The sequence below is a fragment of the Panthera leo genome, chromosome E2, assembly GCF_018350215.1.
Source record: "Panthera leo isolate Ple1 chromosome E2, P.leo_Ple1_pat1.1, whole genome shotgun sequence".
Taxonomy (NCBI): domain Eukaryota; kingdom Metazoa; phylum Chordata; class Mammalia; order Carnivora; family Felidae; genus Panthera; species Panthera leo.
This window is the reverse complement of record NC_056693.1, coordinates 35,162,773-35,176,109: the sequence shown is the minus strand read 5'-3', so window position 1 is coordinate 35,176,109 and position 13,337 is coordinate 35,162,773. Positions and strand designations below refer to the sequence as shown.

General features: G+C 41.4%; 1 protein-coding gene across 8 annotated transcripts in view; it reads left to right on the top strand.

The window, feature by feature from the left end:
- CNOT1 (CCR4-NOT transcription complex subunit 1) overlaps positions 1-13,337 on the top strand; it is a 101,663-nt gene that overhangs the window by 529 nt on the left and 87,797 nt on the right. For 4 of the 8 annotated variants that reach the window (XM_042919774.1, XM_042919771.1, XM_042919772.1 and 1 more), the window contains exon 1: positions 45-129. The exons of 1 other annotated variant lie outside the window; for it this stretch is intronic. The gene's annotated coding sequence lies outside the window, so the exon portion shown is untranslated. Of the gene's footprint in view, positions 1-40; positions 130-13,337 lie in introns of those variants that run through there. 3 more of the 8 variants (XM_042919775.1, XM_042919773.1, XM_042919776.1) reach the window with 2 other exon arrangements.

Sequence of the window (13,337 nt, the reverse complement as noted above, 5' to 3'; positions counted from 1 at the left end):
ACGTGAGCGCGCGACCTCCGGCGCCATTTTGTAGAGAAACAAGCGGAGTTAACCGAAGAGGGGGTCGAGGAGAGCCGGAGTCGGGGACTCAGGAGTTTCCTGTGTCCAGCGCTGCCGGAGCCGCCTGAGGTGAGGTGGGCCGGGGTCAGGGGGCTGGGGCCGGCTGGCAGTGTCAGCTACGGACCGCGAGTGCCGGTGGGCGAAGGAACGGGGTGGTCCAGGGGCCATTGGGAGCGTTTCCCGGAGCTCCGCGGAGTGAGGGGCAGTCGGGACGGGGAAGTGGCGAGGCGGGAGAGGGCGGGCTCTTCCCACGACTCGCGTACTCTTTGGGCTCTGAAGAGAAAAGGCCGGGGCTGAAGGCTTCCCGGAGCGCAGGGCAGAGCGCCGGGTGAGACCCGGGGTGGTCCCCGGCCCGGGCCTGGAGGCTCTTGAGGGCGGCGGTGGCGGCAATTCGGACGGCTGGGCCTCGCTTCGCGCGGGCTGCACCCTCCTCAGCCCCCGCGAGCTCCTCAACTGCCCCTTTCTCTCGGGGCTTCCGGACGGGTGCAGTGGGCTTCGGCCCCCGAGGCCTAGTTCCAGAGGCGAGGGTCCGTGTTTGGAGTAGTTGGTAGGCTCCTGCTTCTTTCTGGTCGACCCGGAGCTGGCAGTCCCACTCCCGGTGCCCCCGGCACGTTGTCAAACCCCTGGTGTTTCGGGTGTCCGCCGGTGGGAGGGGCCGGCGGGAGCGAGCACTTCCTCATTACTTCTCGCCACAGGTTTTGTTCCACTCGCGCGCTGGGGCGCTCCGACTTTCTCCGAAGTCGGCCCTCCTTCACTGGGGCCGCTGTCTGTGCCGTAGTGGCGGCTTCTGCTCTCCCGTGGGAAGTGCCCCCCTAGTGAGCCGACCGCTCGGAGGCCTCGCGGCCGGGGAGGGATTGCCTTCCTCCAGGTTTTGCAGAGGTTGCTTAAGGCCGCACACGAAATACTTACTCAGTTACTCGTTACCAGTCCCGCTGCAGAATTCACCCACCTGGCCTCACACAGATAATTACCCCCCGCCAGGAGTAAGATTTGTACTTTACAAAAAGGAGATGCCTGATAGTGGACTTGGAAATGCTGCGTTTAAAATAAACTTGGAGAAGTAAACTTTTCCCCTCAAGCCACCCAATCTAACGTCACATTTCTTAGGACTCCAATAAAAAAGCCTGTTTTCTTACTGTAAGCTGCGTAACGATCCTTAGTTTCTCTCCTTATTTCTGTGTAATTCTGTTGCCTTGGGAGATTGATTTTAACAGCCAATAATTGCGTACTTTGACGGGGATTCTGAACAATGCTCTCGTGATGATCCGTTTGGTAGGAACAGGGATACTTAGATGAAAAAAGTGAGAGGACAAGTAAAAAATTAGAAAGCAGGTCAAACAGATTAAGAACAAACCTGTTTTTGTAGAGCTCTTCAGTAATCTGTTAGTAAATCTGTGACTCAGGTCGACATTCCTACCTTTCCACAGATTGACAGCATAGTGTTTTAACTATTAATAAAATATACGGTAACAGTTTAAATAATCTTGTTTTAGGACACAGCAAATCGTTACCTTGTCTAAGTAGAAAATGAGCTGATGATACATAAAGTTTTAGGCATCTAGTTGTACTTTTACTGAAATGGAAGCACGTTGATAAAACTTGTTGAGAGTTGAGACCGTTGGTCCCTTTTCAACAAGTGTGGGTCCCAAGTCCTTCATCGGAATCAAGGCACAAAGACTTGACCATTCATCACTGAAAGCATTTCCGTTTTTTGCCTAAGATTGTAACCTTAGAAGTCTTAAGGCAGGGTTTTGTGGCATCACGGAGGAACTGAACTGAAATGCTCTTGGTTCCTAACTCAGCTGGATTAGTTTCTAGCTTAGTTTTTTCTCTCTAGTCTCTAACTTTATATTGGGCGTTTAAATCCCGGTCCCGTCACCATGGACTCTTGTCAGGCTAAGTGCTGTGGCATCCCTTGAACTTTGGGTTGTGTCATTTAAAAACCAAACTACTGTGTGAGGACAGGAGACGAGACGCTTACTGTCTCTTCAAGACATGCGTAAAGACTAATCTCATATTCATCCTTGCATGTTGGGTTTTCCAAGTAGGTTTTTGGTTAGATTCTGACTTAGTTATGAAAAGCTTTCTTTTTAACCAGCCTGAATTGATGAACTTGAATTTTTATTTCATTCCATGAGGTAAGAAATCTTTGGTACTCAATGCTGTGGAAGGTAATTTGTCCATAATAATTTTAATTGAATGCTCACACATTGTTTAAGACACTAATTTTTGGTAAGATGTTTCTGCCTCTCAAATGAACAGAAATAATTGCCATTTTGAAATGCTATATTTTATGAACTTGGTATACTTTATTGAAGTACAAAACTAACTTTCAAGTCATTTAAAGATATTAGCTGAAGCACTTCTTAAATGGCCCTGTGACCAAACTGAGCTTCCTGCTGGGACCTTTCAAAATGGTATCCCACTGAGTCTTATTTTAAGACCTTATATATAGAAAAATCCTACAGTTCCTTTTCTCTTTGCTCACAATTTTTGGGAAGCATGTTTCAAAGCTAAAATGGGCTCAAAACCTTTAGCACTCTCTATATACACACTATTTTAATGTACATTTCACTCATACATTTGTAAGGATGTAGCAAAGCAAATAAAACCAGTTCACTGAAAAGCACTGTTTGAAAAGTCAGTAATTAGAAGTGTAGACTTAATCTGAAACCCTGTGCTGAGATTTGAAGGAAATGCAGCCTTTGGAAGTGTAGAGTATAGGTTTAAGAAATGCATTTTGTCTTTAATGCTGGAAAGCTCTGCATAAACCTCCAGGATAAAATGTCTTGGTTAATGTTGTTAACAGTTGTCAGGAGGAAATTCCTAATATGTTGAATGCGGTGTTAAACAGTTTTCAAGAGAGGTTTTTTTGTGTGTAATGAATGTGTTGTTGAACTGATTACGTAAAATATAAAAAGGAATGAAGTTATGTTTCGAAAGACATCATCTTACTGTTCTTAATCCTCATCAAGAGCTCAGCATTTTCCCTTTCAGGTAATTAGTTTCAAAGTTTGTCACCTTGGAGTTATAGCTCATGATTTTGAAATGTAATGTTTAAAGTTTTTATGTACACTAATCATAAGAATAGTTATCCCTTTGTTTCAGACCTTTTCTCTCTCTCTCTGTCTCTCTTCTCTACCCCCAATATAGGGCTTGAACTCATGACCCCGAGATCAAGAGTCCCATGCTCTAGCAACTGAGCCAGCCAGGCATCATCCCCTTTTGTCTTTTTTGCACTAGCTTTCTAACTAATCTCCACTATTTTTGCCCTATGGTTTGTTTATTATTTATTTATTTTTATTACATAAGTAGTATGTAAGTACATTCTGGGTGTAAATGATTCCAGGAATATTGTTAATTCTTACACCCAAATTGCCTCCTAAATCATTGGTTTGAAAATAGCCATCCTCTGCTCAAAGTCCTTCAAATCCCTTGGCCTAGAGCTGTGTAACTGTTGATCCCTCCCTTCCTGTGGCATCCTATTACTGTCTTATGCTATAGTCAAAAGACTGTTACACAGTGGTTCCTGAATGCATCTTTGCCCCTTTTATCTGGAATCTCATTGTTTGTATCTACTGAAACATCCATCATTTCAGTTCAGACATAAGTATACTGTCTATAAATCTTTCCTGTGATTTTCCTAAGCAAAATTGATTTCTTCTATACCTTTTGGCCAGTTTCACTTACCTATGGCATACACTGTTTTGCTTTGTAATAAGTTTTTCTGCCTCATTTTATAGTGGGTAAGGAATCTCCGCTTTCTCACAAAAACATGTAATTGCCCTGAATTGTAATTGAAAAATGTTTCATTTGTTACACTTGGGAAGATTTATAGAGGATTTTTTTTTGGACTGTATACTTATAATCCTGTTGACATCTTTTAGATGGTTAAACTTGGAAAGCTGGTCATACAGAATTAAGGTATCATCCTTTAGGAAATTGAAGCTGAGGAAAGTAAGGTGACTTAGTTTAAGGTCAGACCAGGTTTTTCTACTCTACCCTAGTGTTCATTTTGTATTTTCACACTCGGCTTGAATTCAGTACAAGGAAAAGAAAGGCCTGTGAACTTATTCATCAAAAAAGTGAGCATCATCTATGTGGTCAGCCATTTGTTTTTTTGAAAGAATGTTTGTCATCTTACAGTTAAAATCTCTGCAGGTTGATTGGTAGTTCAGGGTTTCACTTTCATTGAGTGGATTGGAGTTTAGCACATCACACTATGTCTATTAATAATAACTCTGTAGAATCAGGAGCTCCTGGGGTGGCTCAGTTGGTTAGGCATCCGACTCTTGGTTTCTGCTAAGGTCATGATCTCATGGGTAAGTTTGAGGCCCACATTGGTCTCTGTGCTGACAGCAGAGAGCTAGCTTGGGATTCTCATCCTTACTCTCTCCCTTCCCTCTGCTTGTGTGTGCGTGCGCATGCTCTCTCTCTCACAATAGATAAACTTAAAAAAATACTAATTCTATAGAATTAAACTGTTTCTTAGGTAATTAATTATCAAGGGAAAATTTTCCTTTACTCCTAATATGTGATTTCCCCCCATTTTATTGACCTGATTGACACACAATAGTGTTTTCTTAAATTTATTTAATATTTTTATTTTTATAAAAAAATTGTTTTAAATGTTTATTTTTGAGAGAGAGAGAGAGAGAGCGAGCGCGCATGAGTGTGGGAGGAGCAGAGAGAGAGGGAGACACAGAATCTGAAGCAGGCTCCAGGCTCAGAGCTGTCAGCACAGAGCCCGACGCGGGGCTTGAACCCACGAACCGTGAGATATGACCTGAGCTGAAGTCAGACCTTAACCAGTTAAACCACCCAGGTGCCCCTTTTATTATTTTTTTTAATTTATTTTTTTTTTAATTTTATTTTTTAAAATTTACATCCAAATTAGTTAGCATACAGTGCAACAATGATTTCAGGAGTGGATTCCTTAGTGCCTCTTCCCATTTAGCCCATCCCCCCCCTCCCACAACCCCTCCAGTAACCCTCATTTTGTTCTCCATATTTGTGAGTCTCTTGTTTTGTCCCCCTCCCTGTTTTTATATTACTTTTGTTTCCCTTCCCTTATGTTCACCTGTTTTGTCTCTTAAAGCCCTCATGTGAGTGAAGTCATATGATTTTTGTCTTTCTCTGACTCATTTCACTTAGCATAATACCCTCCAGTTCCATCCGCCTAGTTGCAAATGGCAAGATTTCATTCTTTTTTATTGCTGAGTAATACTCCATTGTATGTATATACCACACCTTCTTTATCCATTCATCCATCGATGGGCATTTGGGCTCTTTCCATACTTTGGCTATTGTGGATAGTGCTGCTATAAACATGGGGGTGCATGTGTCCCTTCGAAACAGCACACCTATATCTTTTGGATAAATACCTAGTAGTGCAGTTGCTGGGTCGTAGGGTAGTTCTATTGTTAGGTTTTTGAGGAACCTCCATACTGTTTTTCAGAGTGGCTGCACCAGCTTGCATTCCCACAATCATGTAAGTTTTATAGGTAGAGTGTATAGGTTTTATATGTAGAGTGTAATGACTTGATACACATATATTGTGAGATACCACCAGTGTGTATTTGGGTGAGATTTTCTTAGTTGTGATTAAAGCAAATACAGATTTTTTTCCCCAGCAAGTTTTTGGAGGATGAGACACAGGATTTGAGTTTTTCTTCTCTTCAGTGTAAAAATAGAAAACTGTAGTGTGACAAACAGGTGGTCTTTTCTGTTGGAGTTATTGTGTGATTAATATTTAACCTCAGTGTAAATTAACTTGCACTTCTGTTAAGACCTCTGAAGGATGGGGAAGGACTGAGGTTTTACAATGTTCTTCAGCACTGTAAATTGAATTCTAACAAATATCTGTATTTGTTAGAACAAATATGTTCTCTTGGTGTAGTTATATTTTTAAAGTAGCTCCATGAAGGAGTCTCAGTTATCTTTTAGTAATTGAGTATATTATACACTATATTGCTTTATAGTTTTGCAGTTACTTCTGGGAAGATGCTTCTGAATATTTAGTTGATTCCAAGTCAAAAACTTGATTCCTTTCTGACTTTGGAGTAGGCATACTTTTCTAGTTCTCCACTTTCTCAGTTTTTTAAAAATAGGGATTTATTGGGGGTGCCTGGCTGGCTCAGTCTGCAGAGCATGGGTCTCTTGGTCTCGGGGTCATGAGTTCAAGCCCTACATTGGGTGAAGAGCTTACTTAAAAAAAAAAAAAAACAAAAAAAAAAAAAAAAAAAACAAGATTTATTTGCTAACACTAACAGTATTTCAAACTATGCTGATGTATGGATTGGATTAAGTTTTGTAAAATTCTGAAAATATCCACAAGAGGCTGTTAAATGTTCTTTAACATCTTTAAGATTCTATTGAATTGAGTAAAAATTGCTTGTGTAAAGTGGCATGGTTAGGAAGCAAGTTAGCTCATGTCCCATTTGTTATTATTTCATACCTATTTACTATTTGTTGACCATTATGCCTTTGGATATTTCCTTATCCCTTGTCAGCTGGGTTCTAAATTTTTTTTTTTTTTTTTTTTTTCAACATTTTTTATTTATTTTTGGGACAGAGAGAGACAGAGCATGAACGGGGGAGGGGCAGAGAGAGAGGGAGACACAGAATCGGAAACAGGCTCCAGGCTCCGAGCCATCAGCCCAGAGCCTGACGCGGGGCTCGAACTCACGGACCGCGAGATCGTGACCTGGCTGAAGTCGGACGCTTAACCGACTGCGCCACCCAGGCGCCCCATGTCAGCTGGGTTCTAAAAAACAAGTTTTATACTAGGCTTTTTTGACCTCAGTAATACATAATTTTGGGATGTTCATGATTGGATTATTTACACTTGGTTTTTACTCTTTAGTTTGGGTAATGGAGAGTTAAGTCTACCATGTATATGCCCACTGTTAAGAATATTCCCCTTTCCTAAAGCAGATGGCTGGCTCAGTTGGTAGAGCCTGTGACACTTGATCTTGGGGTCATGAGTTCAAGCCCCACGTTGGGTGTAGAGATTACTTAAAAAGAAAAATCTATCATCTGTATATAAAGAAATAGAAAAGTAATGTTAACAAAAAAGGGGTCCCTGGCTGGCTCAGTTGGAGGAATGTGTGACTCTTGGTCTCTCAAGGTTGTGGGTTCAAGCACCATGTTGGGTGTAGAGATAACTTAAAATCTTAAAAAAGAGGGGCACCTGAGTGGCTCAGTTGGTTAAGCAGCAGACTTCAGCTCAGGTCATGATCTCAATGTTTGTGAGTTCGAGCCCCATGTCAGGCTCTGTGCTGACAGCTCAGAGCCTGGAGCCTACTTCAAATTCTGTGTCTCCCTCTCTGCGCCTCCCCCACTCACGCTCTCAAAAATAAATAAACGTTAAAAAAAAATCTTAAAAAAGAATTTTCCCCTTCCCTTTTCAAACAGACAAATATGCCAAAGATTACAGAAGTTGAGATCATGTATCTAAATGTAAAATGTAGAAATTACATGAAAGTATTTAGTCACTCCTGTATCAGTAAGCCCTCAAGTTCTCTGGCAACCACAAAACATTGGTATGATATCTTGATATACTTAGTTTTGGCATATTTGTATATAGCTTTGTAGAGTTCTTCTGTGTTGAGTTTCAGTGACTAATTGTCTCTTAATGTGCTATTATTATCTACCTCGCTTCTATCCTTGCTTCTCAGTTCATCATCTAGAGTAATTCTTGTATTTTAAAAGTCATATCATGTTGTCCTGTTCAGGACCATCCGTTGATTCTCCATTTGTTTTTCATAAAAGCCAGAGTCCTTTAATTACCTATAGAATTTAACTCTGCTCTATACCTACTCATGTATTCTCCATTTCCCCCTAACTTATCACCCCTGTCCCCCCAGTTGGTTTCCTTCAACTACACTTGACCTCCTTGCTTTGCCTTACAGATGCCACGCAGTCTCTTAGGAAGCCTGTGCACCAACTGATTGATCCTTTTGCCTGGAACATTCTCTCAGATATGTGCATGGCTGAACCCCTCAGCTCCTTTTAAGTCTGCTCAAAGACTTCTTTCTCAATAAGGCTCACTCTGACCACCGTCAGAAAACTTAAATTGCATCCCTCCTGTCCTCTGGCTCACTTTTACCCTGATGTTTTTTCTTTTTCTATAGTACTTAGCATCTCCTAACATGTTTTATAATTTCTAATGATTACTATTTCTCACCTCCAGTGGGAATGCAGGCATATGTGTATGTCTCTTCACGGATGTATCTTAAATACCTGACACATAGTCAGTACTCAACAAATAGTTGGCTGAGTTAGTGCATATAGTGCATAAACTGTTTCTCTGATAAGTTGTGGTAGCCACTTCACGAAAACGATACACTATTTCTTATCATCTGATGAATTTAAGTTGTGCTTGGCTTTGTGTTAACTTTGTGGAAAGTCATACCTGAGGTGTTCACATCTAGGGCTCACCTTATGGAAAGTGGATGCAAGAGCCATTTTCTCAGCAAGGGCACTGTTGGTGTTTGGGCAGGATAATTCTTTGTTGGTGGTGCTGTCCTTTGTGTGATGTTTATTTCATCTCTCATTCTCATTGTGTGCTAGTGGCTCTCCCACTCAGGCATTTAAGGGGCGCCTGGGTGGCTCAGTTGGTTGAACGGCCGACTTCAGCTCAGGTCATGATCTCGCGGTCTGTGGGTTCGAGCCCTGCGTCGGGCTCTGCTGACAGCTCGGAGCCTGGAGCCTGTTTCGGATTCTGTGTCTCCCTCTCTCTCTGCCCCTCCCATAATCACTCTCTGTCTCTCTGTCTCTCAGAAATAAATAAATGTTAAAAAAAAAAATTTAAGCATTTCAGAATGTTTTAGCAGGTGCGCTTGGCTGGTTCAGTCGGTTGAATGTTGGCTGGTTTCAGTTCAGGTCATGATCCCAGGGTCCTGGGATTGAGCCCTGCTTTGGCCTCTGTATTGAGTGAGGAGCCTGTTTGAGATTCATTCTCTCTCTCTGCCCCTCTCCCCTGCCTCCCCCCACCCCAATATAAAAATTAAAAAGAAAACAAAAACTTTTGGAGATTACATTGCTTTCTAGTTTATTCCAGTAAATACCCTCTTGAGGTTCAGATTTGTTGTCAGGATTATTTTATTTAATTTAGAGCCAATTATTATTGGTGTAAATCACAAGTTACTTTAATTTCACAGTGGCACATATGAGAAGACTGCGTAAAGAGAAGGAATAACAGATTTCACTGATTATAAAACAAATTTTCAACATTTTAACATCTCTGAAATTGGGATGCATCTTGTCCTAAGAAAAATACTATCAAGTAAACTTTTTTAGTGATACATAATGTAAAGATGCTTCTACAGTTAAAGACAAACCAATGTGAAATGAGATTGTGGAAAATTATCTCCATTTCATGGGTGATGAAGGTGGAAGAACTTTGCCAAACTTGGGCTACATTTTCCTTTTTGTTAGGCCTAGTCAAATTATATTTTAGGGTCCTAGAAATTAATATTGGTATTGTATTTTTCAGAGTTCTGGAATGTTTTCAGTGCCCTCAAAGCTGATTGGTTGGGAGTGATGGTGAGGAAGAGCTATGGAATAAAACCCAAGGCATGTCTACGGGAGCCTGATATAAATGATAATACACATGAAACAATAGTGAACAGTTTGATTAAATTAAAAAATTTTATGATTAAATTAAAAATTTTAATGTTTATTTTAGAGAGAGAAAGAGAGCATAGGAAGGGGAGGGGCTGAGGGAGAGGGAGACACAGAATCCAAAGCAGGCTGCAGGCTTGGAGCTGTCAGCACAGAGCCTGATGCGGGGCTCGAACCCACAAACCGTGAGATCATGACCTGAGCCAGAGTCGGACGCTTAACTGATTGAGCCACCAATGCACCCCTAATTTTATAGTGCATCATACATATTGAAGGGGGGAGAAGGTAGATTAGCCTGTAGATGATCTGAAGTGGCTTGGGAGGTTTTAGAGGGGCTGGGGCTTGAAGTAGACCCTGGTCTTATTACCTGATGCATTGTCCACTTTATGGAGGCATCTTGGCCTACCTTCTGGTAGTCACTAACTTTCCCCTTGAAGGTTATCAATGATCAGTTAGTTGCTATTTCTGATAATTTATAATTTCTATATAGTTTTGGTATACTGCCAGCTATACCTTTTAAAATCTTTCCCCCATGGGGGCACCTGGGTGGCTCAGTTGGTTCAGTTGGTCCAACCTTGATTTCAGCTCATATCCCGTGGGATTGAGCCTCGCGTCTGGCTCTGTGCTGACAGTGCGGAGCTTGCTTGGGATTCTCTTTCTCCCTCTCTCTCTCTGCCCCTCCCCATGTGCTCTATCTCTCTCAAAATAAATAAACCTAAAAAAAAAAATCTCCCCCCCCCCCCCCACAATTTCTGCAGACTATAGGTATATTAGTTATCAATTACTGCATGACAAAATACCTCTGAATTTAGCTATTTAACCTTTCTTGTTCTTTATTTCTAAGGCACAGCTTGGCTAGGTGCTTCTGGCTCAGTGTCTTTCACAGAGTTCCAATGCAAGTATTAACGGGCTGCAGTCATCTCAAGGCTGAAGGGTGGAGAGATCTTACAAGCTCACTCACGTGGCATTTGTCTGGCTTCAAATTCTTGCTGTTGGTTTGGAGACATCAGTTGCTTGCCACATATGTCTTTTCCATACTCACAGCATGGCAGCTTGCTTAGAGCATAGGCTCAGAGAGAGGTAAACAAGACAAAAGTCAGTCTTTTTTGTAACGTACACTTGGAAATGACTATTTCCTTCTTTTGAAGCTACACTTAAGGTCCATCCCACTCATAAGGGGAGGGGATTACATAAGGATAGACATTTTAGGGATTGTTGGGGTTGTTTTAGAGGCTGTCTGCCACAATGGACATTTGGTGAAGGTTCATCCTTAAGGCTCTCTTTAGGGATGCTGTTTGTAGGTTTTACTTATTACCACTAAGTAGAGGACTTTGCTTGGTTTCTGATATTATGCATTCTAAGTTTTTTCCACTTCTCAGGCTACTCTTCATTTCCTTTCTTGAGTTCCTCTTTATCCACCCTGAAATACTAAGCTTCCTTAGGATTCTCTCTAGACGCTCTTATTTTCATTCTGTAGTTCTATCCTGTCTTTTTTTTTTTTTTTTTTTTATATGTTGATGACTCCCAGATCTATTATTTGTAGCTCACCCTTGCTATGTTGCAGGCTATAATTCATAGTCCTGTCCAAATTCTTCATTTTCTTTCTTGCCATGTATTCTCTTAGTTGTTTCATGTCAGGAGTAAGTGGAATCCAGGTGCTTAGTGGAAATATATTTGCTCCTTTTCCTTCACTTGTCTTGCTTATTCACAGTTTCAGAGAGTCCTTGCAGTTCTCTCTTGAATGCATTCACTTTGCTTTCCCTATAATCTTTTGTTGTTGTTTATTTTTGAGAGATGAGAGAACGTGTGCTTGAGCAGGGCAGGGGTAGGGGGTGGGGAACAGAGGATCTGAAGCAGGCTCTGTGCTGACAGCAGACAGCTCGATGTGCGGCTCGAACTGAAGCTGTGAGATCATGGCCCGAGCTGAAATCAAGAGTCGGATGCTTAACCAACTGAGCCACCTAGGCGCCCCTCCCTCTTATCAAATTTCCTTGTGACCTCCTCTTTCTCAGTATTTTGCATTGTCAAGAGTAGGTTCTAAAAATGTTTACCAGATCATGCCATCTGTTAGTATGCAAAGCAGGTTAACGTAATAAACAACCCCAAGATATCAGTGGCTTAACAGAGTAGACATTTATACTCCGATAACTTTCCTCAGATAACTTTCATTGAGTGTTCATTAGGTTGCCTTCTGTGTGGTAATTCAGGAACCCAGGCTCCTTCCATCTTGTGGCATTGTTTTTCTCTAGAGGGAGTCCTCTTTGTTTAGCTGGCAGATGGTGATAAAACCAGAGGGTCATGAGTATGAGGTTTTATGGACAAGGTCCAGAAGTGGCTGGTATCATTTTTGGCCTGCGTTTTATTGGCTAGAACTTAGAATCTTGGCCACACCTATGCAAGAGAGACTGAAAAATGTAGTCTAGCTGTTTAGCCAGGGAGAGGAAACAGATTTGGTAAGCATCTACCTGGTCTCTCCTACTCCCTTATTCCCTAAAATATACTTAAACCAATTCATGTAGCTTCTAGGATCATCTTTATGATAAAATCTAGAAGTCTGAGATGGGTTCTATACATAAAAGAGAAGAAAGCCACAAAATGGGTCTTAGTTACCTCCAGAAGACATTTCATTTTGGCCACTGTCAGGGTTAGTGTGTGGGGATTGTATTTAGGACCGTGATTTATTACAGCAAAAGGATACAAAGCATAATCAGCAAAGGGAAAAGGCATATGAGGTGAAGTCTGAGGAAACTGGACTCATGCTTCCAAGCTGAACCTCTCCCAGTGCCTTTCCCAGTAGAGTCACATCAGACACACTTAATTCCTTCAACAAGGAATTGTGACAACACATATGTGCAAAATGTTGCCCAGCAGCGAAGCTCCTTAGAGACACAGTGCCTAGGATTGTTATAGGCACCTTCTGCCTGTCACCCATTAAAATTCCAGGTTCTTGGAGGGAAGGTAGGTGTTAAACATGAACCACATTTTTTGGTACAGTTTAGTCACAGTGAGCCACTCTTATTAGCTCTTGGAATGGGGATTAGTTTTCCCCAAATCCAGGTTCTCACACTAGCCACGGGCCAACCTGGCATGTCTTTCTAAGGATAGCAGTCGCAGGCCTTCTATGTTAACTCTTTTCTGTTCAGTAAGTGAGGTGAATGGTCTCCATCAAAAGGGATTTTGTATAGAGAATATGCAAAATTGGAATATGCAAAATTTTGTTGGCCTAATATTTTGTCTTTGAAAATTACATTTGTATTTCAGTAGGGAAAAAAAGTTCAATTCCCTTCTTACCTCCTTTCATCTAATTTTTCAGATAGTTATTTTTGTATCATTCTGGATACTCTACATATAAGGACATATATATACACAATGCTGTTCTGAAACTTGCTTTCCTCCCAATAGATAGTATTCCTTTTTATGATTTACTTAACCATTGCACTTTTAGGGGGATATTTAGGCCTTTTTCACTTGATACGTTTTTAAAGAGTTGTTCATTTCCTGGATGAAAAAGGAATGGATTAAAGATGATTTGGTGGGGGGGGGGGGATGATTCCTGAGTATTCAGTACAGAATTGGGGATTAAGTGGTCTAAAACTCTTACTATTCATCCTAAAGGTTGGAGATACTCCTATCAGGAACTGTTTGTTTTG